Source organism: Sapajus apella, unplaced genomic scaffold, assembly GCF_009761245.1.
Source record: "Sapajus apella isolate SASKATOON/1434 unplaced genomic scaffold, GSC_monkey_1.0 scaffold110, whole genome shotgun sequence".
NCBI lineage: Eukaryota > Metazoa > Chordata > Mammalia > Primates > Cebidae > Sapajus > Sapajus apella.
Window position 1 is genome coordinate 629,860 of NW_022437050.1, and position 27,323 is coordinate 657,182.

General features: G+C 41.9%; 1 long non-coding RNA gene across 1 annotated transcript in view; it reads right to left on the minus strand.

Annotated features, from left to right (window-relative positions):
- LOC116537415 overlaps positions 1-27,323 on the minus strand; it is a 237,305-nt gene that overhangs the window by 63,158 nt on the left and 146,824 nt on the right. The window contains exons 10-12 of the long non-coding RNA XR_004263118.1: positions 22,971-23,204; positions 15,271-15,386; positions 14,700-14,878 (exon numbers count right to left, since the gene is read on the minus strand). This is a non-coding gene — a long non-coding RNA (uncharacterized LOC116537415). The remainder of the gene's footprint in view (positions 1-14,699; positions 14,879-15,270; positions 15,387-22,970; positions 23,205-27,323) is intronic.

Below are 27,323 nucleotides of genomic sequence, written 5' to 3' on the forward strand. Positions count from 1 at the left end.
TGAATTCATTCACTCTGAATCTTCATAAGAATTTGATGAAGTAGGTTCTACTTATAGCCATCATTTGCTGAGAAAACTGAGGTTCAGAGAGTTAGGACAACTTGCCTTAAAGGCATACAGCAAGGAGGCAACAGAACCGGGACCCAAACCATCTCTGTGTGACCCCAAAGCCTAAATGGCAAACTCAGAACCACTGCCCTAGGAACCATAGGCGTCATCAAGCAGCTTCATTTCTGCCTATTCCCTGGCCCAGGAGGCTGCCGCGTGAGGGGTTTGTGGGGGTACAGTGCACGTAGCTCTTCTCTCTTCAGAGTCTAGGGATTATAACCTTGCAGCAAGCAGACAAGCCCTGGCCCAGGCAGGGCTAGATCTAAAGTCCTGCTATCTGCTTCATTTCATCAGGCTGCTGGCGGCCGAGCACAGGAAATTAAAAGCAACTCGCAGATCATAGAGTGCGGCACCCAGTCATCTCAGACAGAATCCATCCCCCTTCCCTCCCACTTCTCCTTGTGCAAGATCATGGCTCTTAGCGGTCAGCTGCTGAACTTGTGCAGGGAGTCAGGCTGTCCTAGTCACCAGGGCCCTGGAGGTAAACGAAGAGGCCCTGCCCTCGGAGGGCTCGGAGTCTGGGGAGATAGGCCCTTTACAGTGTGTGTGTGTGTGTGTGTGTGTGTGTGTGTGTGTGTCTGTGTGTGTGTCTGTGTGTCTGTGTGTGGGTGTGTGTGTGTTCTGGAAAGAGACAAAGAAAAGAGTGGTGGCCTCTGAGGGGCAAACTGGGGTCAGAGGCAAAGCCCAACCTTTCCATTTATATCAGTCTGTCTGCTTGAACTTTTTACCATGTGCTTGTGTTAACTATTTTTACAAACAATACATCTTTTAAAGATGAAATAAAATACAGGTCTACATAGAGGATAGATTCCTAACCCGCGGAGAAGGGCAAGATTAGAAACTATTTCTTTCAGATGATACTCTCGAGCTCTAAAGAACAAAATAAATAAGTAACAAAGAAAGAAGAGGGAGCTCCAGGTAGAGAGAGCTCAAGCAAAGGCTTCAAGGTATGGGAACACCAGGGCAGTAGCTTGGTGTATGGGAAAGGGCCTAGCACTGGAAGATAAAGGATTGGATTCTCAGTCCTTCTCCTTCCTCCATCTGTTAGCGACACACCACAGCACTGCTCAGTTCTAACTGCACGCCTATTGTGAAATTAACTGGAGAGGTGGGGAGTCATTTCACCTGCTCCTTTCTTTTGTGTCAGCAGCAACATCTCACAGCCGAGGTACCCCGTAAACATGGGCATCTGCTATTTTGCTTGCCTGGCATCCCTTCTTCTGAGTTTTGGCAAAAGTACCCACTTTCCTTCCTGGTCAAGTCTCCTCTTATTCTCCCATGTGGTCCTGAGAAGATGGCTGGCCAATCTTGACACCCTTACTCCATGCTAACCCAGCGAAGGAGGGTGAGCATGTGACCCAGACTCAGGCCACAGAACTTCTCTTCCTAAGGTTTGGTCTTGGTGGAAGCCTCCTTAGCATGGGAAACCTCTGGGCCAATTCATCCTCAAGGGGTTGCCCTGAAGTGGGTTCTACTTGTTCCTGCTTATTGGGTCCTGATTGTTCAACTTCCCCTTCAGTTCTATGTGCCTCCCAGAATCCTCCCAATAGAACCCTCTGTTGGCTTTTTAGCCTGTCAATTTCTGTTATTTACTACTAAAGAATTCTGGTGAGTGCCCCTGTTCTTTAAGAGTCAAATAAAAATATGGTTTGAGACCCCAACCTATACACAATGAATGACCCTCACCCTTCTGGAGAATTCCTATTATCTCTTGCCATATTTCACTTGTTTCCAGTGAGTTATTTTAGTTTATTGCTGGTCTCATCATCCACTGTGGAATGTCTTTACCAATACAAACAAGAAACTCAACAACTTTCTTCAACTTCTTTCTGTTCTACTCTCACAAATAAAACCCACTTATACAAGGTGGGCTGTGTGTGTGTGTGTGTGTGTGGGTGGGTGTGGGTGTGTATAGTCTTTGATAAAGAGAGAAAAATATTTCACACACAAAAAAGTACAACAAAAAGTTAGACAACTCTGTTCTTAAAAACTTTAACCAAATGCAAATTTCAAATTCTAGTTTCTCTCTGTTAGATCTTTTCCGCCTCTATTTTTTCTTTTTCTTGAAACCCCCTCATCCAATGTTATGCAAAAAAAAATTCTTTCTATCACTTTGTCTCAACCTATGTTATGCAAAAAAAATGCTTTCTCTCTATCGCTTTGTCTTCCACCAACTTTGCTCTCAGGATTTCAAGGCAGTCTTCTCCCAAAAGAGAATTCTGGGGCTGGGTGTTAACATATTTTCCAGCCCACTACAATGATTTCTGCAGACAGCAGATTAGAACAAGGCCAAATGACCAGTTGTGGCATCTTTCAGTCATAAGTGCAATTATTCTGGGTACAGTAAGAATGCCAATCCTTCTTTCTACTTTAATTCACATGCAGTTAGATGGAGCAATAATCTCTGTAAGCCTCTTTCACAGGCGACGTTCATTTCTCTCCAGAGGCAAGAAGCCCTCTAAGTGAAGGAAGTCATCAAAATTAGAGCCACAGGCAGCTGAGGACAGGGCCAGGGACCAGCAGGGATTCTGGACATGGTGGGTTTCTGGTTGGCACCAGGGCTCTTCCCCCGCTGAATTTTTCCCTTGCAACTTTGTGTGTGTAAGCCCAGTCACCATACACTCAGGATCCTGAGAGTGTGAGATCTACATGGTATTTGCCTTTCATGGTGCCCACCCAAGCAATGATTGGCGCCAGATACACAGTGGGTCACATGCTTACAGAATTAGCTTGTAGAATTACCATGTCCACTCTCAGAACCCAGAACATATCCACTCCCAGAATTAGCATATGCTTGCAGAATTACCATAGCCACTCCCAGAACTCACACTTCTCACAAATCATATTAAATTACTTCTCCGTGCTAAGCAACAGGGGAAAAAGCAAAATAATTCCCAACTCCTGTCCACAGGAGTCTAAAAATCTAGTAGAGGATAGAGAGAAGAAGCAGGCAATTATTCAAAGGTAAGATAAGTACTGGGTGATGGATCCACTCATCAAGTGGCTATTGAGCTTCTCTATGTATTAGGCTTTGTCAATTACCTAGGATTTGGGGGAAATAAGGCACATCTCTGTTAAAAAACAAAACAAAGCCTGTGAGTTTGATTGTGCATTGGGTGCCTAGAGGACAGGAAAAATGAACAGGAGAAAATTTCCAAGCACCTAACACAGTGCCAAGCACAAAGAGTCGCATAGCAAATATTTATTGAATGAAAGCTGACTAAAACAAATAATTACAGAACATGATGCAGACTATGGCAGAAGCAAAAGTGGACTGTGTCTGTTTGGAAATCAGAGAGCATCTTTTAAAAGGGAGATGGCATGTGAACCTTGCCGAGCAGGAATGTGCCAAAGGTAAGAGAGAGGACCAGGATTTCAAAAACAGGGACCGGCACCTATGAAGGCTCTGAGGCTCAGACCACTGTGACCTATGGAGAAGCGGTGTGTGGAGAAGGAGCGTGAGTTTGACAGGGATGATAGGGAATGGCCAGTACTGGGTTTGGAAAAATAAGGCTAAGGCTATATCCCTGAGGGATTTATAACATATGAACACTGGAGAAGCAAGTGGACAGTCGCTGCTCCTCTCTGTCTGCATTTTCATAGCAGAAAGTAGAAGGCATCTCTTACCTACTTGATAACAGAGGAGGTGAGAACGTGAGCTTTAGAATCAAGTGGACCCTGGGTTCAAATCCCATCTCTGCTATCTTTTAACAGTGAGCTGTTGGGCAAGTAGCTGAGCCTCTTTGAACGTCAATCATTTCATCTCCAAAACAGAGCCAAGCTGCCACCGGATTGTTGTTGCTTCCCCAGGCTCTCATCCCCAGCAGAGGCGGTGTCAGGCTGTGGCCAACCTTGCCATAGCAGGGGGTGTGTTTCTCACCAGCAGGCCTGGCAGGGTTGCTTTGGAGTCGGTCCCTTCTCTGTCTTTCTGGGCATCTGTGGGAGCCCAGAACTGTCCCCTTGGTCAGGGTCACGGCTCTCCTCTGGAAAAGAAGCTCAAAGGGAGACCCTCTGCAGGAAAGGAGGAGCCCAGCTTTTTCTGGAACTCCTTCAGTAGCTCTCAAAACCTTTCACTGAGGGATTTAATGGGAGGACTCACACGGCCTGAATGAGCCAAGCCAAGCACTCATCTTCCATTCTGTTCCCTTTGTGAGACTCAGAATGCCTGCATTGTCCACAGTCATATTTAAATAAATATTTAGCAAAAGAAGTTATTTTCTTCACTACGAGGAAAAGCAGTTATTTTCTGCACCAGAAATTATTATCCTCTACTCACAGCTGGCCAGATCATGGATGAGGTTCCTAACCCATAGGTAACCAAGATGTCAGCCCACTGCCAACCGTGGTCTAGCCAGCAGGACTCTCCTGTGCTGGGTGGTACTGGCCCACTGAGCCAATCAGATTCGCTCTTGTGTCTTACTGTATTTTCCAAATACATATCGGGGCCTTCCATGTGCCAAGCACTATGCTAGGTTCCAGAGATACAAACGCAGAAGGGGCTTTGTAACCCCAGATCTCTGTGCTCTTAGAATGAGCTCAGTATAGGAATCCGTTCCTTATTAGCGACTTAGACTAATTGTTGGGATTTTGTTGTCACACATACAAAATTCTCATTTATAATGTAAAAGTTACTTCAAATAAACTAATGCATTTATCAGGACCCTCGAATTCAAGGAACAGAAACCTAACCCAATCTGACCTAAAGAAAAATCAGAAATTTACTGGCTGATATCCATAAAGGCCAGGACTAGAGCTGTCCTCAGGAAATTGCACGATGATACTGTCTATCCCTCTCTCCTTCCTCCCCCATCCCATCTCACTCCATGTCTCAGATATCTGCTTCTCTCCATGTGTTGGACGCATTCTTTCCTCACATAGCAGAGCTTTATCCACACAGCAGGAGACCTGACATGAGCAGCTCCAGGCTTCATCAACCTAGATTAGCAACTCCCAAGGAAACAAAGATTTCTCTCTCCAGCACTCATGTAAAATTCAAGGGAAGAGTACCAATAAACCAAACGTAGGTCATGTGGCCATCATGGAGCCAATGGCTGTGGCAAGAGGCATGTGATCCTGTGATTGGTCAAGCCTTGGTCACATGACACGGCTTACCCACCAGAACCACAGGGTGCAAAAGAACAGTTCCTCCAAGAAAGGAGGGTGCCTTTCCGTGGAAAGGGAGTACATGCTGAACAGGATGGAGGGGAGGAGGCAGAGAGAGAGAGAGATGTCTGTTACACCAGAAGGAATAAAAGGAGAAACTATTATTATCCAAAAGAAAAGGTAGAAAAGGCCTTTACCAAAGAGTAGTTTTAGGATTGTTTCTAATTGCCAGCTTTATTAGAATACAGAAGACGTTGATATGCTTTAAACTATTTAATGAGTGGCAATTTCCATAAGATATACGGAAGGGGTGGGTCGGCACAGAACGAATACAGTGACAGAGGACAAACCAAATATCTTTGAGGAAGGAAGAGAACTCACATGTGTTGAACATTTATTGGGTGCAGTACCTTGTTATGAAACTCTGTTGCTGTCCTGTGAGGCAGGCACTATTGTTTCCCTCCATTTACAAGAGCAAGAACTCATGCTCAAGGAAATTTCAAAAAAAAAAAAAACCCCAAAAAAAAAAAAAAAAAAAACCCTCACTGATGGTCCCATGGCTAGTAAGCGTGGAGCTGGGATGTGAATCCAAGTTCGCCTGATTCCAAAGCTCATGCTCTTTCTACAAGTTCAGTCTTTCCAAAGGCAAAATGCAGCCCTGCTGAAAGGTGGAGGGGTGAACAATGAGTCCCTCCTCTATTTATAGACAGAGAACAAAACCAGACAGCCCAAAAGGGCAGAAGTGCCAAGAAGGAAAATAGTTTTTCTGGGTCCTTTATGAGAACATATTTTATTCCCAAAATGGAGATGGTGCTGGAAAGTAAGATTGCCCATCACGGACTGCTGCAGCAGCCAGGGTAATGGCAGCCAAGAAAGGGCGATGGATTCAGCACCCAAGGGTCATCAGTGGCCTGCAAGAGGCTGCTGCAGAGATGACCGTATCCAGACTTGATATTTAAAGTGGTTTACAGCAAGCAACTGGTCGAGAAATGGAGGCTTCCACAGTACACCTGCTCATTTAAGAATAGCAGTAAATATAATGATATCTGCATGTTTTCAAATTACAGGGAAGCAATGAATCAAGAAGAAAGGTTAAAAATATCAGACTTATATAAAAATGAGTGCTTATCTTATTTTGTAGATAGAAAAGTGCAAGAAAGAACATCCCATTAAAGACAGAAATAAAAATTCAAATTAACCGGATCAGCTGAGACTCTGGACTGGGAAGACATGAGTCTGAGCCACTACAGGGCTCTCAGGGAGTTATGTCTTTCCTAAGACACTATTTGTCCACCCTTTTCTTTGGGCAATAGATGCCCCTCCTGACCACATGGGTTGTCATATAAATGGTCTGGCCACTTGTGATTCTTCACTCCACTGGAAACAGTAAGTTGACCTGATGTGACTCAAACCAAGCCAGCCAATTATCTCTCTGGGATTGATGTATGGGCACCAGAAGGAACAGCAGTCTTCTGTCTCCACTAGATTGTGAAGCTGGGGTCACTCAAAAGAATGGCGTACACAGCCCCCATTCATGAGCAACCCAGATTAGCAATGACCTGGGCAAAGAGGATTCTCTCTCTCAGCATCCATACGTAAAATCCGAAGGAAGGATCTCCTCTGGATATGTGAAGGAAGCCCATTCACAAGTAGGAAAAAATGAGGCCAGTCCAAAGAAAGATGGAGAGAGAAAAAAAAATAACATCCTTCAAAACTCTGAATCTAGCCAAACCTGATCCCCATCCTGGACTTTTCCCTTTTTTGGGCCATAATCAAGAGTTCAATTGTTTTCATTTTTAGCTCCCATAGATAAGTGAGAACATGTGCTTTTTGTCTTTCTGTATCTGGCTTGTTTCACTTAACAAAATGACCTCTAGTGTCATCCGTGTTGTTGGAAATGACAGGATCTCATTCTTTTTTATGGGTGAATAGTACTCTTTTTTTGCATTTAAGAAAGTTTGAATTGGGTTTATCTGGCTGGCAGCCAACATAGAGTTCACTAATGTAAGTCCCACTGAAGCCTCAATCAAACCTCAGTGGGTTGCCCTGTGAATGGAAATTAAAATTTTGATGTGCCGGAGCCACTGAGAATGAATATAATTTTTTTGAAAACGCATGGAGCTCCATCCTCAAGAAACTCATGGTCATGGGAAATTCTTTTGCTTTCCTGCTACAAATAAGAAATCCCTCAGAAAGGTTGATGATGTCAGTGTACGTATCTGTGGTGGGAGAGGGGATGGCAGGGGAGGCACAATCCTCTTCCCAAAGAGAAATAGTAATGACCAAGTTAACTACTACACTTGACAGATACACACAGAAACCAAAGGGTGGTGCACAGAGTTTTGCATGATTCTCACTGAGACACATCAGCCCACCTGGAGCCCCTCAGTTGCCTTCCAGATGTCTTTTCTCTCTTGCCTAGCTTTTCCTCCCTTTCTTGGGATTCCATTGTCCTGTTGCCCTTTTAAGCTCCTCTGCCCTCCCTCCAGGGCTCCCAAAAAACCAGCTCCACTGACTCCCATGAGGAGCTGAAGACAATTGAGTCAGATTCCTTCAGGGAAGGGGGCTTTGGGACCTTTGGTAAAACATCAAAAGCTCAGCAAATTTTTCGCTAACAATGTCGTCTCTTCTCTCACAGCACCTTTTCCATTCACAACTACATTTGGAAGTGTTTGTTTCTTTTCTCTGTCTTACCAAAAGCATTTTCCCCAAAAGAGGGGTGGGAAGAAAAAGAAAATTAGAGAGGGACCAGTGCTCAGGAAGAGTCTTAGAGGTATCTCACAGGGAAGGCCATCAGGCAGCACAAACTGAAGGTTTCTGGGCAGTCGCACTTCCCTCCCTCCACAAAAGCAATATGCCGTCTTATGCTTGGAACATCACTTACAAAGTGTAAAGCCATGCTATACAGCTATTAGATACCATTTTTTAATGGTCTCTACTCCAAAAAACTCTTTGCATACATAGTAGACCTGCAATAAGGAGGGGTTTTTAAATGAATGGATTCCACCAGTTTATAGAATTATTTTCAGATTCAGAGATCCCTGCGCTGTCTTCCACAGGATGCTGGTGAAGAAGTGAATCATTACAACCCTTCTGGCAGGTCATTTGGCAGTGTGCTTCAAAAGCATTAAAAAATGTTCTTTTTTTTTTTTTTCAACCCAACAATTTAAATTCCAGAGCATGAACTGGCTCCACCATTTACCAGCCATGTGATTTAGGCTCTCTGAACCTCAGTTTCCTCATCTCTAAAATGGGATAATATCATAGGCTGGCTGTGAGGATTAAATGAAATATATGGAATGCCTTAGAATGATGTTCAGCATATGCTTAAATGCTATGTTAAGTGTCAGCTAAGTAAGTGATCAGAGACAGAAGTAGAAATACATCTCAGTATTATTTTAATTGTCAAAATTTAGGAATATGTCTAATAATGGATTGTTAGCCAAACTAATTATGTGCATCGATAAGATGAAACATTACATGCCCATAATTAAAAGAATATTTAATAATATTTAATATTTCATAATATATCATCAGGCCAAAAAACTCAGGTTTTGAATAGCATGCACAGTACAATCTGAATGTCAATATAAAAGGCAAATACTTCAAAGTATTATTGGCAGGTATCACTAAGTTGATGTTTCAACCTTTTCTGCAACAGAATCACCTGGGGAGCTTAATAAAACAATCCTGCTTTAAGGACACCACCCGTAGAAATTCTGATCCAATTGACCTGGGCTGTGACCTGGGCCTCAGGATTCTTATTTGCTTCCACATGCTTGGATACTTTCCCCATATTATTTCCCCAAAGTTTTCTAAAATAAGCATGTATCACTTTTATAATTAGAAATTAAAACCATAAATGCTATTTAAAAGACATTTCAATTACCCCTGTGAGAGTGGCTGACTAAGCAATTATTTCAGCGACTGGCTTACCAGATCGTTTTCTCCCAGGGAAGGCTGGAGGTTGGCAGAGAAGGGAGAGGCAGTTTCAGAATATGAATCACTGCCCTCGGGAACACACTTAGGAGGGGCACTAGATGGTGAAGGAGGGTGTGGGGCATAAGGTGAGGACACTGGCCACTTGAGGGGCCAAAGCAGAAACTGAAGAAGTCCTCCTGACAGGCTTTCTGGGCTGAGCCTGGTGCACAGACTGCTTGGTTATTTATGGCCCTTCCTGTCTGAGGCCTTGCTAGACACCCCTTGTGATACTGGGGTTTCATTTATGTATGTCAGCATCGTGTTTTCTTCTTTCCAGCACACAGTCTTGATAAGGGCCAGGAGGAACGGACACAACAAGGAGAAAGGAAGCCACAGAAGGTCTTCGGCTGCTAAAAAATGTAACTGACAAAGAGTCCAGGGCTGTTTGTATTTTTCTTCCTCTGTGTCTCATATTAAAGGCTTTGTGTCTGATGACTGAGTTTCTCCAGCTGACATAGCATTCATTTATTTTTTCCCATTCATTCAGCAAGTCCTCCTTGAGCTCTTATTATGTGCCAAGCCCTGTGCCAAGTACTTTTCATCATTTAATTCTTATCTAGAGGCTTAAGCAAATGACTCAAGTACTATGATTAGCTTGCATTTTGCAGATGAAAAATTTGAAGCTTAGGGTTGTTACAGGCCTAACGTTGCCCAGCAAGTTGTTAATCATATCATCATCATCAGAATACTTATTGATTATCCAGAATCTACTTTGTGGCAGGCACTATACTGAGAGCTTTAAGCCCATTTGTCTTTAACCACTCCAACCCCGCAATAGCCCTATGAAGAAAGGTTTTTTTATTATTAGCCATGATTTACAGATGGGAAAACTTAGGCACAGAAAGAGAAGGTTATTTATCCAAGGCCACACAGCCTCTAGGCAGTAGGGAAAGATTTATACTTAAGTATGTCAAACTCCTGTCTTCCTGTTGTTAAACCCTAAGTTATGCTGCTCCCACAACTTAGTGACTGGGCTTCAGAAGTCGGGCTTGATGCCTGCATGTTAAAGGCATCAAGTATATTTAAGACACTCACATCAATTAAAGATGTTCATCTCAGTCTGTTTTGACCTGTTCTCAATACCTGAGATTGCTACAGTCTACAAGCAAATAATATGAGCTGGAAACCTACTCCAGCCTCATTTGCTTTTGTTGTTATTGTTGTTAAATTCTTATTCTCTTCCTAACTACTATTTCAGGCATGCGCCCATTATCATCCAAAGAACCACGGCAGAAGAGAATTATGGGAAGCTGAAAGAGAAGGCAAGAGAAGGGCACCTGCTGGTTGCCATGGTAAAATGTTCGAAGGGAGCAGGAGGCAGCCATTAGCATTCAGTTGAATGGTGTGTTTAGCCCCATCCATAACTGGAAGTGTGTTTACCATTTCATATTTCCTTAGTGAGCAGGGGCCACAAATCTCATTCTCCACATCCAAAGCCAGTTAATGGTTCTAGTTATATGTCGGCTCACGCTGTTCCTCAACCAAAGGATGGGACAGTGAGGTTCCCCAGCTACCCCCAGCTGTGTGAGCAGATCCCTCACCCCCTGGCCTTATAGGATTAACCACTTGCTGTCAGTGGGTCCAGATGATTCCAAGTTGCTTAGGATGTGGCCCGAGCACCCCTACACTGAAACTAAAATAGGGTCACTTCAAGCCCCAGGAACACTTCATCCCAATGCTTCCCATTTAAATGGCACATTATGAGCTGTCTATCCACCCAGCAGCCTGCAATGCTGTCAAGCTCCATTGCCCACATCCTGCAAATGGAGATACTGAGATAAAGGTACACCACCTAGAATGTGAGTCAGCCACTTCTTAGAGGGAATGGAAAAGTTCCTAACCACAAGGAATTTGCTAAATGTCTCCCCAAACCTTCTTTCTCTGCCCCAGTGGTTCTCAAGCCTAGAAGCCCATCAGAATCACCTGGAAAGCTCTGGCTCCATCTTAGATCAAGTGCATCAACAGCTTTGGGGGTGGGAACAGGCATCTCTATTTCATCAGTGCTCCTCAGGGGATTCAAATGGGCAGCTGGGCAGGAGAACCATGGCTGTGACTCCCTCCACCATCTCTCACAGCCCCTCATTTATAAATCTGACATTTCATCCCTTCTGCCAAACAGATTCTTCACTAACAGTTCTCATTAGGCAGTCAAACTAAGTCATTAGCATGGGGATGCTGAGGCCTGACTGACCTAGGTTTGAATCCCAGCTCTGCTACTTCCTGACTGTATAACTTTAGACAGGTGAGTTAAACATACCAGGCTGAGGTAATCTCATCATCTGCAAAGCAGGAGTGGCAATCGCGGATACCTCATAGGGCTGTCAGGAGCATGAAGTTCCTAGCACAATATTACTGCCCCATAATAAATGGTAGTTATCACCATACACAGCCATGGCCTAAGCTATTTCTTACAGAAGATGAAGAGAAGGAAGGCTGTCCTGGGCCAGTGTGTTTCATGATGGGCAAATGGGGCAATGCCCAATTTTATATTCCCCAAACCCAGTTTTTCAACAACCAGTGAGAGGGTGATGTTTCCCCTTATTCAATTACAGAGAGGCCTAACAGCAGCAAGAACTATACACTGGATATTTCAAGGAGATGAACAGTTTTGAGCAAACTTGCCTTTCTCCTTTCTGAGAAAAATACTAAGTGTGGGTATTCAGAACATCCAGATGCAAGCAAAAAACTAGGAAAACAAACAAAATCCAAAATACCACCAATTATCTAGCTTGAAACAACATACATAGATTCAGATCATTGCTCTCATTTTCCATTTTCCACTTGTGCATACAGATTCCTCACAACAGTAACTTACACGCATTTCATGCTTGTGTGCTGGGGCCACATTGTTTTCTTCTACAAACTGTCTTATTTATTTAATTTAATTTAATTTATTATTATTATTCTGAGACAGAGTCTCACTCAGTCTCCCAGGCTGGAGTGCAGTGGTGTGATCTCTGCTCACTGCAATCTCCACCTCCCGGGTTCAAGCGATTCTCCTGCCTCAGCCTCCCAAGTAGCTGGAATTACAGGCACACACTACCACCTCCGGCTAATTTTTGTATTTTTAGTAGAGACAGGACTTCACCATGTTGGCCAAGCTGCTCTCAAACTTTTGGCCTGAAGTGATCCACCCGCCTTGCCCTCCCAAAGTGCTGTGATTACAGGCATGAGCCCCATATCTGGCCTCAAACTGTCTCATCTAATTCTCACACCAGGCCCTTGGATAGATGCTATTTCACGTGAGCAATCAAGGCTCAAATAGGTTAAATCACTTATCCAAGATTACACAGTAAGCAGTAATATTGAGACTTAAACTCAATAAGCCCCACTCAACCAATCTACTGTCCTACTGTCATCATGATGACCGCATGGCCAAAAGATTGCAAAAGTTTAAGTGTAGCAGGCTCCCATCCCCAAAGTCCAGCTCTGCAGCTTGGCTGTCACCTCCCCTCATTCCCTTTCCCTGCTTTCTTTGAAAGGCTTTTGGGACATAGCAATAGCACCTTTGCCAGAAGTGTTGGAGTCCCACAGAAATGTCAGGTGACCCAAAGTCCCTCAAGCATCATGAAGTCAGCTTAAGAAGCAATATCACACCCTTTACTTCCAAGACTTTTCAAAACTTTTTCCTACTTCTGATTGCGTTCTGTCCTCCAAACAAGCATATAGATAGATGTGTTCTCATTTCAGAGAAGAGTTCAGCAAGAAGGGGTGAAAACCAGGGCCAGAAAAGAAGTCAAGTGTTTCTGTCTCCTAGTTTCTCTCTTCTTTTTCTTTGCCTCCAGTGCACATCTTTAGGAGGCAATAGGTGTTAAAATGAAAACTAGATGGTACATGTGCTGCTAGACATTCTACTTCACCTCTTGCAGACATCACTAATTGATCTCTGCACTCTTCTCCACCAAGTTGGACAATTCTCAGCTATGGACTCCTTGTAGCAACTGCCAATCAACTGATGCCAGCACTGCAGAAAATGCATATTTTATCCCTGGTACAGTAATTAAAATCATATACTTTGGAGTCAGTGAAACCTCGATTAGAATCCCAGGTCTGACTGTGCGGCCATGGACTTGTTACTTGATCTTTCTGGACTTTAGTTTTTTTTATCAGTAAAATAAAGATGATCATACCTTCTTCACAGAGCTATCATTAAAAGCAGATGAGAAATGCCTGTACAGCTCTGAACTCCTTGCCTGGCACACAGGCCCCTTAGTAAATGGTATTCATCCATTCTTTAAGAAACATTTTTAGGGGCATTACTATGTACCACTCTGCTGGGAACTTGCACTACAGGGAGAAGCAAATAAGATAAAGTGGTACATTCTGGTGGAGAGAGCAGTTTTTGGTAAATAATTTTTTATCGAATAATTTCAGCTTGTGATAAGTGGCATGAAAGAAAAGATTTGAGTGATGAAATAAAGAACACCAGGGTGGGGTGGGAAGCAACATGGGGCCTCTTAGACACCACAGAAAGTTTCTTCCCTTTCAAGTGCCAGCTGTTGAATCCCTTGCAAAGGAGAAAACAATTGGAGATGGGACTGAATGGTGTTTTGATGCACTGTGATGGCAAAGGAGGCAGGTTATTCGTAGTGCTTCTCCCTACCACCCCCCAGCCCTCTCTGATTTGACTGGCTCTATCCCTGAGAAAAGAGAAATAGCAGAATATTCAGCACTGGATTCATGGGCTCTGACAAGGCCCCTTTTAGGTCCCAGCTAATCTGCAGCAATCAGCCTGCAATCTGCAGAGCTGACCCAGCTACCCCAGCAAATCAGCCCTGGACCCCTGGGGACCCATCTTAACACAGGTCTTCCTTCCTCTCTCATTCCCCTCCCCTCCCCCACGCCCACTCTCACCTCCATAAGTTCCTCTCTTCACTTTCCCCCACCCTCCTAACTTTGCTTCCCCTTGCCAGTGGGTGCAGAGCCTTGGGTGGAGCCCTCTATCCCCCTTGACAAGTACCTGAGGCTAGATTGGATTTCATTCCCTGACTATTAGCTTGACAAAGACAGAGTTAAGAATCAATGCCTGGAAAGGAAACATCTCTGAAGAGGTTATAGGTCTGGGAGCCACCAAAGCACAACTTGAAGGATATGTGCGCATTCAAAAGGACAGACTCAAAATAATTATAACCTGCACATATAGGATGCTTGACAAACCATTTTCCTGATGGTCACCTTCCCAGCAATGTTGAGAGGCATTAGGCAGGTGATGATGCTAGAAGCTCATTAGTATCAGGGGTCTTTCCTAGGGCTGCTTAGCCTCTTAGCCAGTTGGAGAGAGAGCCAGGACTAAAACCTAGGTTTATTTAATGCAGTTTTCTCCCTCTGTATCAGTCAGAGTTCTCCAGAGAAAAGAATCAATAGAATACAGTAGAATATATGTGTGTGTATACATATATATATATATATATGTATACACACACATACATAGAGAGAGAGAGAGAGAGAGAGAGAATTTATTTTCAGAAACTGGCTGACACAATTGTGGCAGCTGGTAAGTCCCAAACCTGTAGGCTGGAATTTCAAGTAAAAGTTGATGTTGCAGTCTTGAATCTGAAATCCATAGGGCGGGCCAGCAGGTTGGAAACTTGGGCAGGACTTCTAGGCTACAGTCTTGACGCTGAATTTCTTCTCTAGAAAACTTCAGTTTTGGCTCTAAGCTTGCAACTGACTAGATGGGGTTCACCTACAAAATGGAGGGTAATCTGCTTTACTTAAAGTTAACTGACTGCAGATGTTAATCACATCTACAAAATACCTTCACAGCAACATCTAGACTAGTGTTTGACTAAACCACTGGGTACCAAGGCTGAACTAAGTTGACATACAAAATAAACCATCACACCCTCTTTAGGACATTTTTATACATCAATGCACTTAATCCTCATGATAACCTGTGAAGGAGGTTGTTGACATTATCCCCATTTTACAGACGAGAAAACCAAAGCTCAAGAGAAAAAGTAACCCACCTGATCTCACACAGCTCAGGTATCTGAGCTAGGAAACTGCTTCCTATTATAGAGACTTCTCAGGGTCCTAAGCATAAAGTATTGACACCTGCATTCTGCATAAACCTACCAGAGCTTACGCGCACTGCAGTGCTCTTCGGCCAACATTCAAGCATTACTTCAGTTACTTAGAAATACCTCTCTTGGCCTTCTTCAAGTCAATTAAGGGATATGTGTAGGCTCTTTCTGGAAGGATACACACAAAACATGGAAGGTAAACCAGATGCCTGGGGGAAAGGAAGGCAAAAGAACTTTTTATTATATATTTGTTGTGCCCTTTGAAATGTGAAAGGTGAATGTGTTGGTAATTAAGTTAATGAAATTAAATAAAACAATAAATGAATGAATTAATTAAAAGGAACCTGCAAGGATCTCAGACTCATAAGCACATCATTGCACTTTGCTTTGGACACAGAGAAGCAAGATGAGGCAGATGCACCAGCTACCCTGTTGGTCAACACTCAGCTCTCAATGACTTCCAGCTTCTTCCCAAAATCAAAACCACCCCCAAAGAATGAGGATTCACCACCATTAAGGATATTCAAAGAACATGCTTCAGGCTCTGAAAAAAATTCCAAGAGAAGTTTGAAAATCCTTTTGAGCCAACGCAGTATCACTGGAGAAAGTATACATTACCCTCAAGGTGATGCTTTAAGGAAGAATTCACCAGGCTGTATTATTTCCAGATTTTCTTCTCTTTTTTGCTCTTTCTTTTTTTAATCTATGACATAGCAGTCTTCAAGTGCCTGGCCAACTACTATGTGAAAGAAGAATTAGACCAGGAATTGTGAAATCACATTCCTTCCCAGTCCAGGCAGTTCACATAAACATATGAAGTTCCCAGGGTGTGAACAGCAGGGAGTTGTGGGCTATAGGAAAAGGGCTGTGCCGGCCCACTAAAGCACCCACAGTCAACCACATTCACTATATTGTGCTGGGCAATGATCTTGTCTAGATTCAGATTTGGCCATAGTCTACCAGTTTACCCCCACTGAATTAAGCTTTCCCTTCTTGGATAAGAGAGAACTGAAGCCAGCAGAGTTACAAGGAAGAAGACTTCAGATCATTATGAGAACTAATAAGCCAACAATGGGAAACACTCAGCAAAGACGTAATTAGCTACAGGAGGCATGAGCTTCCTGTCACTGGGAAGGTATTCAAGGACATAAGTTAATTGTATGCTGGCTGTGTGGCTGAAGGAGTTTCAAGCATCCAATGACCACTTGGAATTGATGACCTTTAAATTCCTCTCCTACCTAGAGACTGATAAACGACAGACTAAGGAATACCCATATCTAGTTGTATTAATTCACAACTCTTCCTCTTTTCTCCCTACTTGCCCTTCCCTTTCTGACAACCAAAAATTCTTTATAGCATAGATTCATTTTTTACATTTATTAAAAGGAAATAGGACATTTTTTCCTGATTTTTTCCATTCCCTTTTTCTGTGATACTTCTGTTTTTTCCCTTCTTCCTTGACTCTCTCTCCCTAACTCTCTCCCTCTCCTTCACCCTCTGCCTCCCTCCCTAGTCTTCTGCTTATAGCCCCAGGATTTTTTAGGAAATCATTCTCAGTCAAGTGGTTTGTGTGGGACTTGACTTCCTGCTCCTGGCTTGGATTATGTGATTCAAGCCTATCCAATCTTTGTAGTTTTATCTTCTTGGCTACGGTGGTTGGTTTGGAGATGGCCACACGAGATAAGATGGTACAATCAGAGTGAATACAGGGATTTATGTGGTAGCTTCAGGAAGGCAACCCACTTTTCCACTAGGCTTGGACATGAAAGATGCAGACATGGAGACGTCAGCAGCCCTCCTGCTGCTATGCTGAGATTGAGGACAAAGGCCAGACGACGGAAATGGAGAGAGACTAGATTTGGAGTCTCTGGATCAAACATTCTCTGAATTGTTTTGTCATGTAAGATAATTAATTTCTTATTTTGCTAAAATCATCTTGAAATGAGGTTTCTGTCATTTGTCACCAAAATAATTTCAGTGAATACCATCTGCCAGTAGCAATGTGTACCTCAGATTTAAAAGAAATTTGTCTGCCAAAAGTCCCCATGAAAATGCAAGTACTTTTGAGAGAAAGACTTCTGTAAGCAGTAGAATTTAAGAATTATAAACATGGCAGTAGCCTCAAAAATTTCCTTTGGGAAACCACTAATGATTTTCAAGTTTTATTTCAACAGCAGAACCCTTTTTCAAAGAGAATCACACACAGAACACTAATATATACATATGTCTTTCATGCCAGTTTCACTGTTTAAACTTGCCATGGGAGTTTTGTTAGGTACAGACTGGGTCCACTAAGTAGAGCATTTCTCCTACTCACCGTTTCCCCCGACTCACCCTAAGTCAGTTTGCTAAACAAACTCCTGTCACCCTCTGGATAATTCAGATTAAACATCACTTTAAGACACGTTCTCTGATGTCGAGGGTTCAGTGCCCCAGGAGTGTGCCCCATATCATGCTGTCCTCTCCCCCATAGCACATACAACACACAGGCACAATCTCCCATGTCCTGATCTGCCTGCCCACCTGGAAGCCAGCTCTGGGGGTTCAAATTGGGTCTTACGCACTATTGAGTATGACATAGATCATGCCTATAACTATGTGCTGAATAGTGGCATGAATGAATAAATGAATAAATAAACAAACAAATGGGATCGTGTGTCCTCTGATGCAGAAGCCATCTACTTCTTCAGATCTGAGTTCAGAGTTTAACCTCAACTCACAGGCCGAGGGATAGACAGCCAGAGTGACGCACAGTCTTCCCTACTTTCTCTGCAAACTATCCTTCCCCACTGGTCTTTGTCTGTTTTCTTTTTTTTTTTTTTTTTTTTGAGACAGAGTTTCGCTCTTGTTACCCAGGCTGGAGTGCAATGGCACGATCTCGGTTCACCGCAACCTCCGCCTCCTGGGTTCAGGCAATTCTCCTGCCTCAGCTTCCTGAGTAGCTGGTATTACAGGCACACGCCACCATGCCCAGCTAATTTTTTGTAGTTTTAGTAGAAACAGGGTTTCACTATGTTGACCAGGATGGTCTTGATCTCTTGACCCCGTGATCCACCCGCCTCGGCCTCCCAAAGTGCTGGGATTACAGGCTTGAGCCACCGCGCCTGGCCCTTTGTCTGTTTTTAATGATTCTACTTTACAGTCTTATGTCTTTGAGTTAAGGGATAGCAGTCACTTCTCTAACCATGAGTATACTTTGAGTGAGTGACGTCAAATTCTGCTAGAATGTAAGCTCCATGAAAGCAAGGATTTGTTTCGCTGTGTTGTACACTGATGTATTTTTTTACACACTGAACAGGGCCTGGTATATAATAGGGACTCTATAAATATTTTTTGAATAAACAAATGAATCAGAGGGCCTTCAAGTCAGAAGAGAACCTGAAGAGTAGATTGTGTAACAATTTCCAAAGGACTGTGTTCTGAAGGACTAATGTTTTGAGAAAGAGTTTTATGTCCAAAGAAATGTCTGAACTACTGCATATAGTTTCTTAATTTTAGTGATTCACAATGCACATTAAAAAGGCTAATAATTTATGTGGTAAAATAACTACGTAAGCTTGTTTAGCCTTGAGTTTTCTAAATTTATTTGTCCAGAAAACACGTTTTGTTTGTTGTTTGTTAGATAGCTTTAGCATAATACCTGTTGACATCCCATAGAACTGATGTTCCAAAAACACACTTTGGGAAATGCTATCCTAGACTTATTTGCTCATTTTTCAGTGGAATCGTAATGGTTTACAATGGTGTAATGGTCTATATTTCAAGTAATTGTCTTGTTACTTACTACTTTAAGCCTCACAAAGCTCTGAGAGATCACTCAGATAATATCCCTATTTTGGAGAAAAGGAAATAGAGGTCTGAAGGGGTTAAGGGATTTGCTCAAGGTCACACAGCTAGTTAGTGACAGAGATGAGAAAAGAATCCAGGTCTTCTATTCATCCAGTTAGCCCCAATTAACACCTTAACAGGTGTCTATCTCATCTCTTTTCCATATGAGAAAGTAAGTCGAAAGCAGCTTCTTTTTCAAAGAAACCTGAAATGAATTGTTTTTGCTGGAGATAGACAGAAATATTCAAGAACATGAGAATTCTTAAGAATTTGCATTGATTTTTCTCCTTGCCAACAACTTCAAAAGATTAAGCATAACCCCAAGCATCCTGCTTGCCCTTACTGTCAGCCACATGCATTTGTCCAGCCCAGAAGTGGCACATTCATGGCTCACATGTCATCATGGCCTCTTCTTTGACTGTAACAGGCATGGCTAATTTATTACCAAACACTGAGGTCAGGCAGGACCTAAGATTGTCTCAGTTAAGCACTTCAGTGGCCACTATCCAAAGATCAGACAGAGTTAGGCCAAGCTGAAGCCTGTTTACTGCCTTTGATTTCTCTTTCTACATCATTCCACCTCTCATTTCCACCATTCCTTGGCTAATAGAGTCTATGAATTTACTCCTCACAGTGTCAAGTGTTCCTTTTTATATTTGTTTAGAGTATATATATTTTAAACTTCAAAGAATTGATGCTTAATTTCATAAGAACTCAATGATACATATGTAAGTGAAAGTGTTTTGGAAACAAGAAGTTATACTTTCAAAGACATTATTATTGTGATTATAGCTCTTTTAGTTCATCTGTCTAGACTAAAGATGGAATGCTTTATCTGTTTTCTATTTCAAATTTTGGCTCATTTGTCCTAACTACTGAATTCTTCCTCCTAAGTAGTCCCCCTTTCAAATATGTTTTTTTTTTTTTAATTAACTTGGGTGTCATTTAAAATAGGTCTCTGGTTAGGGCAGCTTTAGGTAGTATAGCATTTACAAATGTTTTACTTAAAGGAAAGAATATCTAAGATGAAAGTTGAGAAGCAAACAATGCTCAGTTTAATTTCAACTGTCTTTGTCTATTTGAGCTGCTACAACAAAAACTGAAACTAGGTGGCTTACGAAAAACATAAATTTATTTCTTATGGTTCTGGAGGCTGGGAAGTCCAAGATCAAGCCCCTGGCAGATTTGGCATATGATAAGGGCCCATTTCCTTTGTTCATAGACAGCTGTCTTCTTATCATAACCTAATCTGGAGAAAGGGGTGAAGGTCCCTCTCAGGCTTCTTTTATAAGGGGCACTACTCCCTTCACCTAATCACCTCCCAAAACCTCACCTCCTAATATCATCACTTTGGGGGTTAGAATTTTAATGCATTAACTCAGGAGGCACGCAAACATTCAGGCCATAGCACTAACTATCATTGAATTTAGTACCACCTTTAGATCCAGGCACAAGGGGCCCTGCCCAGGTTCCTGTACTTTAGAGAAGGCTGTTTGCTTCCTCCTCTAACTATACCTCTCCTCATGGAGTGAGGACTCCCAGGGCCCAAGGAAACATGTCCACCCAGAGTCTGAACCCACCTTCTTCATACTAAGTACCCAGCAGCCTGGAACTGCCTGACTTAATGGCCTTGAGTTCACTTCTGAGGACCAAGCAGGCCTCTTCCCCAGGGCCCACCTTCCTGATGAGGTGTGGATAGAGATTGGATGTGGGGTTGGGATATGCACTTGCCTGCACTTGAGGCCCCTAAGGTATAAGATGGAACTTGAAGTGGAAAGGAAAGGAGGTGCGACCCAAGTGAGACTCTTTCGACCCTGCCACATTCTACCAGAAACATCCACCTGAGGCATCCAAGAATTTGCAGTTCAAATCTGGCCTTCCAGAGAGTCATGAAGTTCTACTTGTCAAGGTAGGAGGATGGACTATATTTTAATTTAACAGTTTTCTGGCTTTATTTACACATTTTAAATATTTATACATATATAAATGGACCTCTCCATTAGTCTTACCATGGGCTCCACAAATCCACATGGATGTGACTGCACTTTTGGGGCCTTTTAGTTCTTAAAGCAGCCTTATCTAACTTTCTGTTAGGTGATCCATGATTCAAGGTCAACCTGATGTATAATCCTAATTCTAAATAAGACATGCAATGGTGATTCTGTCTCCACACTGAACTCAAACATCCATTTACTGACTGAACATCCAGAAGTTTCTCCAGCTTTATGACTTCATAAGTTTAAAGTTTACTAAATAATTCTTCTTTTCTCAACCACATGATATAATATAGGTAGAAGTGCTGGTAAACAGCAAAGTGCTATTTAAATATATTTTTATTTTTAATTCAAGCTTTCCAAAAAAAAGTCTTACAGAAAGGAAAAGCTGTAATTTCTCACTTCACTGTATCGCTAGGTTTGTGGAGATTTAATTTGTGATTCTAATCAAAAACATGGGAAATGAATGGCTTTCAAAATACCCTGGTTTACCCACGTTTTTCCCATAAATTTGTTTTTGGGGAATCTTAATCACTGAAGACACAAACTTGCTTAAAGTAAACAATTTTAACTTAACATTACTTAGGAGGATGTGCACAAAAGCCATAAATAACACTAGCAAATGCATGTCCTTTGTATATTTCCACCTTCCCAAATTGTCTCCAAACATCTGGGCAGGGGCTCAACTTTCCCTGAAGCCTCGAGGCATATCAAGGCTGGTGAGAGCTCATCACTGCCAACCCAATCAATCAAAACCAACTAAGTGCCCATGTGAATTTCCAGGGGCCAGCAGACTTTGCAGATTATAAGGAGAGACTAGAAGGAAAGGAGAAGGAAAAAACTTCTCTAAAGTCTTACTTCGTGCTTATCCAGACAGTGAACCATAGGCATAATAGAAACCCGAAGAGGACAAAAGTTTATTACAGTTTATAATTCCTACCTGTTTCTACCTCTGCATCTTTTTAACATAGACATTTACAAGCAGGTCACGGACTGGAAAAATTGCCATTCTCAGAACCAACTGATGTCTATTTATCTCCTAGGGCTTGTGCTTGGCAGGGATTTACTTGGTCTATACATTTTTGTTGAGTAGCTACTATGTGCCACGTTCTGTTCCAAGTACCTGGAATAGTGGTGAATAAGACGAATAAGGTCCTGTTCTCATTAAACTTAAATTTAATAAGATGATTTTATCTTGCAAAGAATGTCCTCTTTGAGATTCCTTCCCCAAATCCTCACTTCTCCACCTCCAATTCTCCCTGCAAAATTTGGGACAGGTGCCAGACAATAGATAAACTAACAAAGGAAAACAGAGGTTCATATTGTAAGTGGTATCAAGGAAATAAACCAGGTGATGTAATACTGTGTGACTGCAGGGAACACTATGTTAGCTTAGGTGGTCAGGGGAGGCATCTCTGAGGATGTACCATTTGAACTGACATTTGGGTAAAAGAAACAAACAGGCAGCCCTCTGGGACTCAGCCCATTCAAAGAGGCTGAGCCTGACTGCCCTCCACTGTGCCTACTCAGCCCATGGGAAAACCCATTTATCTTGCCCTACAAATGATACAAGTTCTGTTGCTTCTACTGCCACCCTCTCTCCTAGCTCAACTATCACTGCCATTTTCAGCCAGCCTCCAGCTTTCAGAGTATTTTAGGCAGAGGAATGTATCCCAAATACCGCCACCATTTACTCTTGCAGCTCTTTTACTTGCCTGGAAGGAGTAGAGGTGGTTAGGGGGAATTACTCACTCCTAAAACATTCCTTCATTTAATCCTGTCTTTTAAAATGTCTGGTCTTCTTTCTCTTATACAGGATGGATGTGAATGATGGACATGAGGGACCATTTTGCTCTCTCTCAGTAACCTCCCAAGGATATGTCTAGGATCTATGTTTTCCAGAAAGAATGAGTACTTAATAATCACTGACCTTTGTTCTGGGGTCTCAGTTAAGGCTCTAAGAATACAATGAAAGTCAATTTAACATCCTGGTACGTTAATCCATGAGCTTAAAGGCAGTTGTCTCCAAGAAGCAAGATTTCTTCTCCAGGAAAGGTGGCTTCCCATGAAGATAGGCTTGTTGACTTCATTGGTAGGGAGGTTCTTCTTACAAGCCTTCATTAGATCCTTCTTGAAAGCCCCCTTTGACTTCAACTGGCCATCTCTGCAGGAAGGAATGTCATTTTACATTAGGAATGTCTGCTTTGAGCTTAGGAGAAAGAGTTGAGGCACAAGTGCTGCTGTGTATTGCTATTCCTGGACTAAGTAGGAGCTTACATGTGTAAAGACCTCATATAGAAAGAGTTTCAGTAAGTGCTAACCTCCTGTTGGACCATAACGAACTCCCTTTTATACGAGCATGAGAATATCAACCACTACCTCATTGTACATTATTCTGCATTATTCACATTAATGAGATTTCCCTAAATTAGAAAAATATAAATGTGCATATATTTTCAGCCTTTCTTCAGCGGAAATCTGTTTGGGGGCATTTTATCTGCAGAACTGGACATGATCCAATTCTAGGCTTTGCCAGATATTTACTTAGGGAAAATTGAAAATTATTCTTTGCTATATACACTTTCCAATGAGATCGACATTCCTTTAAGACCAGTGTGGTTACCTCAACCCACCAGCCCATGAACGTGCACCACAGCCTGAACCTAAGGTCACATGGTCCCAAGAGCATCCAACCAATCAGAGCTCAGCATCAAGCGGGCTACCTGCCAAGCACAGACACCCAGAGATGGTTCATACCCGTGATCCAAAATCAGGACTTATCTGTAGTTGTCATGAATTGCATACTTAATAAGCCACTTAAGTCCATTTAAAAGGTTAACCCATGGTTAATGACCAACAATAAAACTATATGGCTATAGCCCATTGTGTAAACATCTACAAGTGGGAGAGAACTTAACAAGAGCAGAACATTAAAATCAAATTATGCAAACAGGAAAAAAGTGGCTTTCTCTGGAAAAACATCAGCTTGCCTTATTTGTCTTACACCTGACTTTTATATAGGTCTTGCTAGCTCTAGAGAGGCTTCTGAGCCCCCGGGTAAGGGGAAAAGACTTGTGTTTTATTCATTCCATTATTTCTTGCCAGACAGCAAAGTGAAAGGCATGTTTTGATTACTACTGACATTCAAAGTCTGGACAAGGGTGAAAAATCTAAAGTAAGTAATCCTGAGATCTTATGTTATCAGAAGGGGGAATCATTTTAAAGATCATGTGGTCCAACCCTGCGGTAAAATCCGGAGAAGTGAAGTGACTTCTCCAAAGCCACACAGCTAGTCAATGACAAAGTAGGACTGGTATTCCAGGGTTCAGACTCCTAGTCAAGTGCTGCTTTTTGAATATACTGTATTTCTCTGTGTGTAATTTTGAAATGTTTTTTAGTTAATAGGCTTTATTTTTTAGAACAGTTTTCCATTTCCAGAAAAATTGAGCAGCTGGTAGAGAGTTCTCATATGCAGTCCCCTACCCCAACACATCGTTCCCTATTATTAACATCTTGCACGAGTGCGGTGCATTTGTTATAATGAATCAATATCGATATATTATTATTCAGTTTACAGTTTACATTAGCGTTCACTCTTTGTGCAATATAGGTCTATGAGTATTAACAAATGTGTGATGTTACATATCTATCATTACAGTATCACGTATAATATGACACTTCAATTGCCATATGATGTTTCACTGCCCCCAAAATCCCGTGTACTTGATTCCTTATCAAGTGGTCCTTTTTGGGCATCATTAGGACTCTCTTGATGGAAGCCCAGGCCCTAACATTTTTTATGCCTTTCAATTTGTTGCTAGAAAGATGTTCCTCTAAGTTAATAGAAAAGTCATGAAATATTTCATCACCTCTTTGGGTTTTGTGTTCATCCCAACTTGAGGGCCATAGGAGTTGAATCACTGCTATGGCTGCCAAAAGGACCTGCTTCTGGAGATGTGGTCTACCCCTTTTCCCAGGATGTCTGAGAGATACCTTGGACAGCGTCAATGAGAGTCACCTGCTGAGGCAGGGTGAGCATTTCCTAGAGATGCACTTGCTGCTTTGTAAATGCTCTTTCCAGAATAGAAAAAGAAATCGCTTCTCTACAGCATATTAAAAGAAGAAGCCCCTGTATTAATCAAACTAATGAGGAAGATAATAAAAGTAATTATCACGAATAAACTTAAGAAAATAAACAACTTATTTACTCAATTGTTCACTTTGCCACTAGGTGTTTCAACTTCAGAGAACCATAATTTAAGTGAGGTACAGGCTGCACAAATGAGTACAGCCTAGAAAGGTGTGAGCATGATGATTTCTAAAAATGATGAGTGAGAAACCATGCACACCTCATACCCTCTCCAAGAGTGAGCTTGAATTGATGCAAGTTTTCAGAGAAGCAATTTGGCAGTATTTACTAAGACAAAAAAAAATTCATACGCTTTCATCCAGAAATCCCATTTCTAGAGAATTTATCTTAAAGAGATCATCAGAGAGGTACTCAAGAATTTTGCAGAAAAATATGTTTCATAGTTTTATAATACAATAGCAAAGGGGGAAAAAAGGAAACAACCCAAACATCTAACAACGGGGAGGTAGTTAGATGTTCTTGGTGGTTTCCTGCAAGCCACATCCTAATGCCTTTCCCGTTTGAGAGGTAGACCCCACTGGGGACTCTTAATGGGAGTCAGGGCCTTCTCACTACAGAATCAAACAGAGCAATCCTTCATACTGCCTGTCCCCTTGTAGGTAAAGTGGGACACATCACCTAGGCTTGGTCAGCAAGATGCCCCTGTTTAGAACATTGAAACCTAAGTAAATTCCAGAGACAGATTGTTTCTGTGGTCAGCCCTGGCTAGGGGTCCCACTGCTGAGCCTATTTTGATTTCTGTCCCTTTTCTTAGCCTATTTTTCCAGGCCTCCCCATAGGTCCTAGAGCTACCTAATATGATTCCAGTAAATTCATCTTCTGCTTAATATAGCCAGTGTTGTTTTCTGTGGCTTACAAACAAAACTGACAGACACAGAGAATGATCAAATATATTATGAAATATCTATTAAATATAATATTATTAATCTATCAAAATCCATGTTTTCAACACATATTTAAAGACATGGAAAAAAAACATTGAATGCTATATAGATCACAGTTCCATAAATCTATGTACATTTAGATAATTATTATATCTATAAATCTAATCTCTCTCTTTCTCTCTCTATGTGTGAGTGTGTGTTGTGTGTGTGTGTGTGTGTGTGTGTGTTTAAAATACTGAAGGAAAACACACATATATGTTCAGCTCTTTTATCTAAGAGGGATCACAGGTGTCATAGGATGTTTCTTCCACCATCTAAGCCATTTTATCTTCAAAACTAGCTTATCTATTGCCTCCTCAAAAAAGCCTTCCTCAGAGCAGGTTAGGCCCCTCCTTTGTGTTTTGAGAGCCTCTATTACATCCTTGCATCATAGCACTGAACTGTAGTTATCTCTTTAATTAACCTGTGTCCCTGACCATTTTTTATTGCCCACTCTTTCCTTTGTACCTCAAATACTGCCTGCTCATGGTAGAAATTCAATAAAAATTTGTAGAATAGATACATGCAAGAATTATTGTTATGGTAAGAAAAAAAATGATGTTATTAAAAAGAAAGGGCTGGGAACAGAAGATATTCAGGTGAGAAATAAAGACAGAAAACGATTACTTTACAATGAGTAAATTACATGTGACAGTGAGTTGACTATTTTGGACCCAGTGAAATTGACAGATATTGTGTTGTCTCGTATATTAAGATTGGTATAGACAGATAAACCATGGCTTTTTTCTTGGTCTAGATCATTGCAATAACTGCCTCCCCTCTCCTCTTTTCCTTTGTTCCCAGAGATATTGTGCGTTCATCCAACTGCTGCTGCCCTGCCAGTATATCTTCTGAGATTACCATCAGCTAAATATTGCATTGTCTTTGGACAGTTTTCCTACATTGCGACTCCTCACTACATTTTCAATGCTTTTCTAGTCCCAGACAAGCTACAGACTGTTAATTTACCCTTGCTTTTGCCTTGTCTGAGGAAATTGAAAATAAACTTTAATTTCCTAGTCAAGGGCTATGAGTGCTTTGTGTGGTTTGGAGGGGGAAAAATACTGTTAGATGGAATTAGGGAATATTAGGAGAGTTTCTGAAGGTAGTGAAGGTACACAGTAATTGATCACTTGCCCACGTAGTGAGAGGTCATTCCAATGGAAGAGGTTCTGTCAATATCTGAGGTCTGTTTGATACCTGGCCTCAA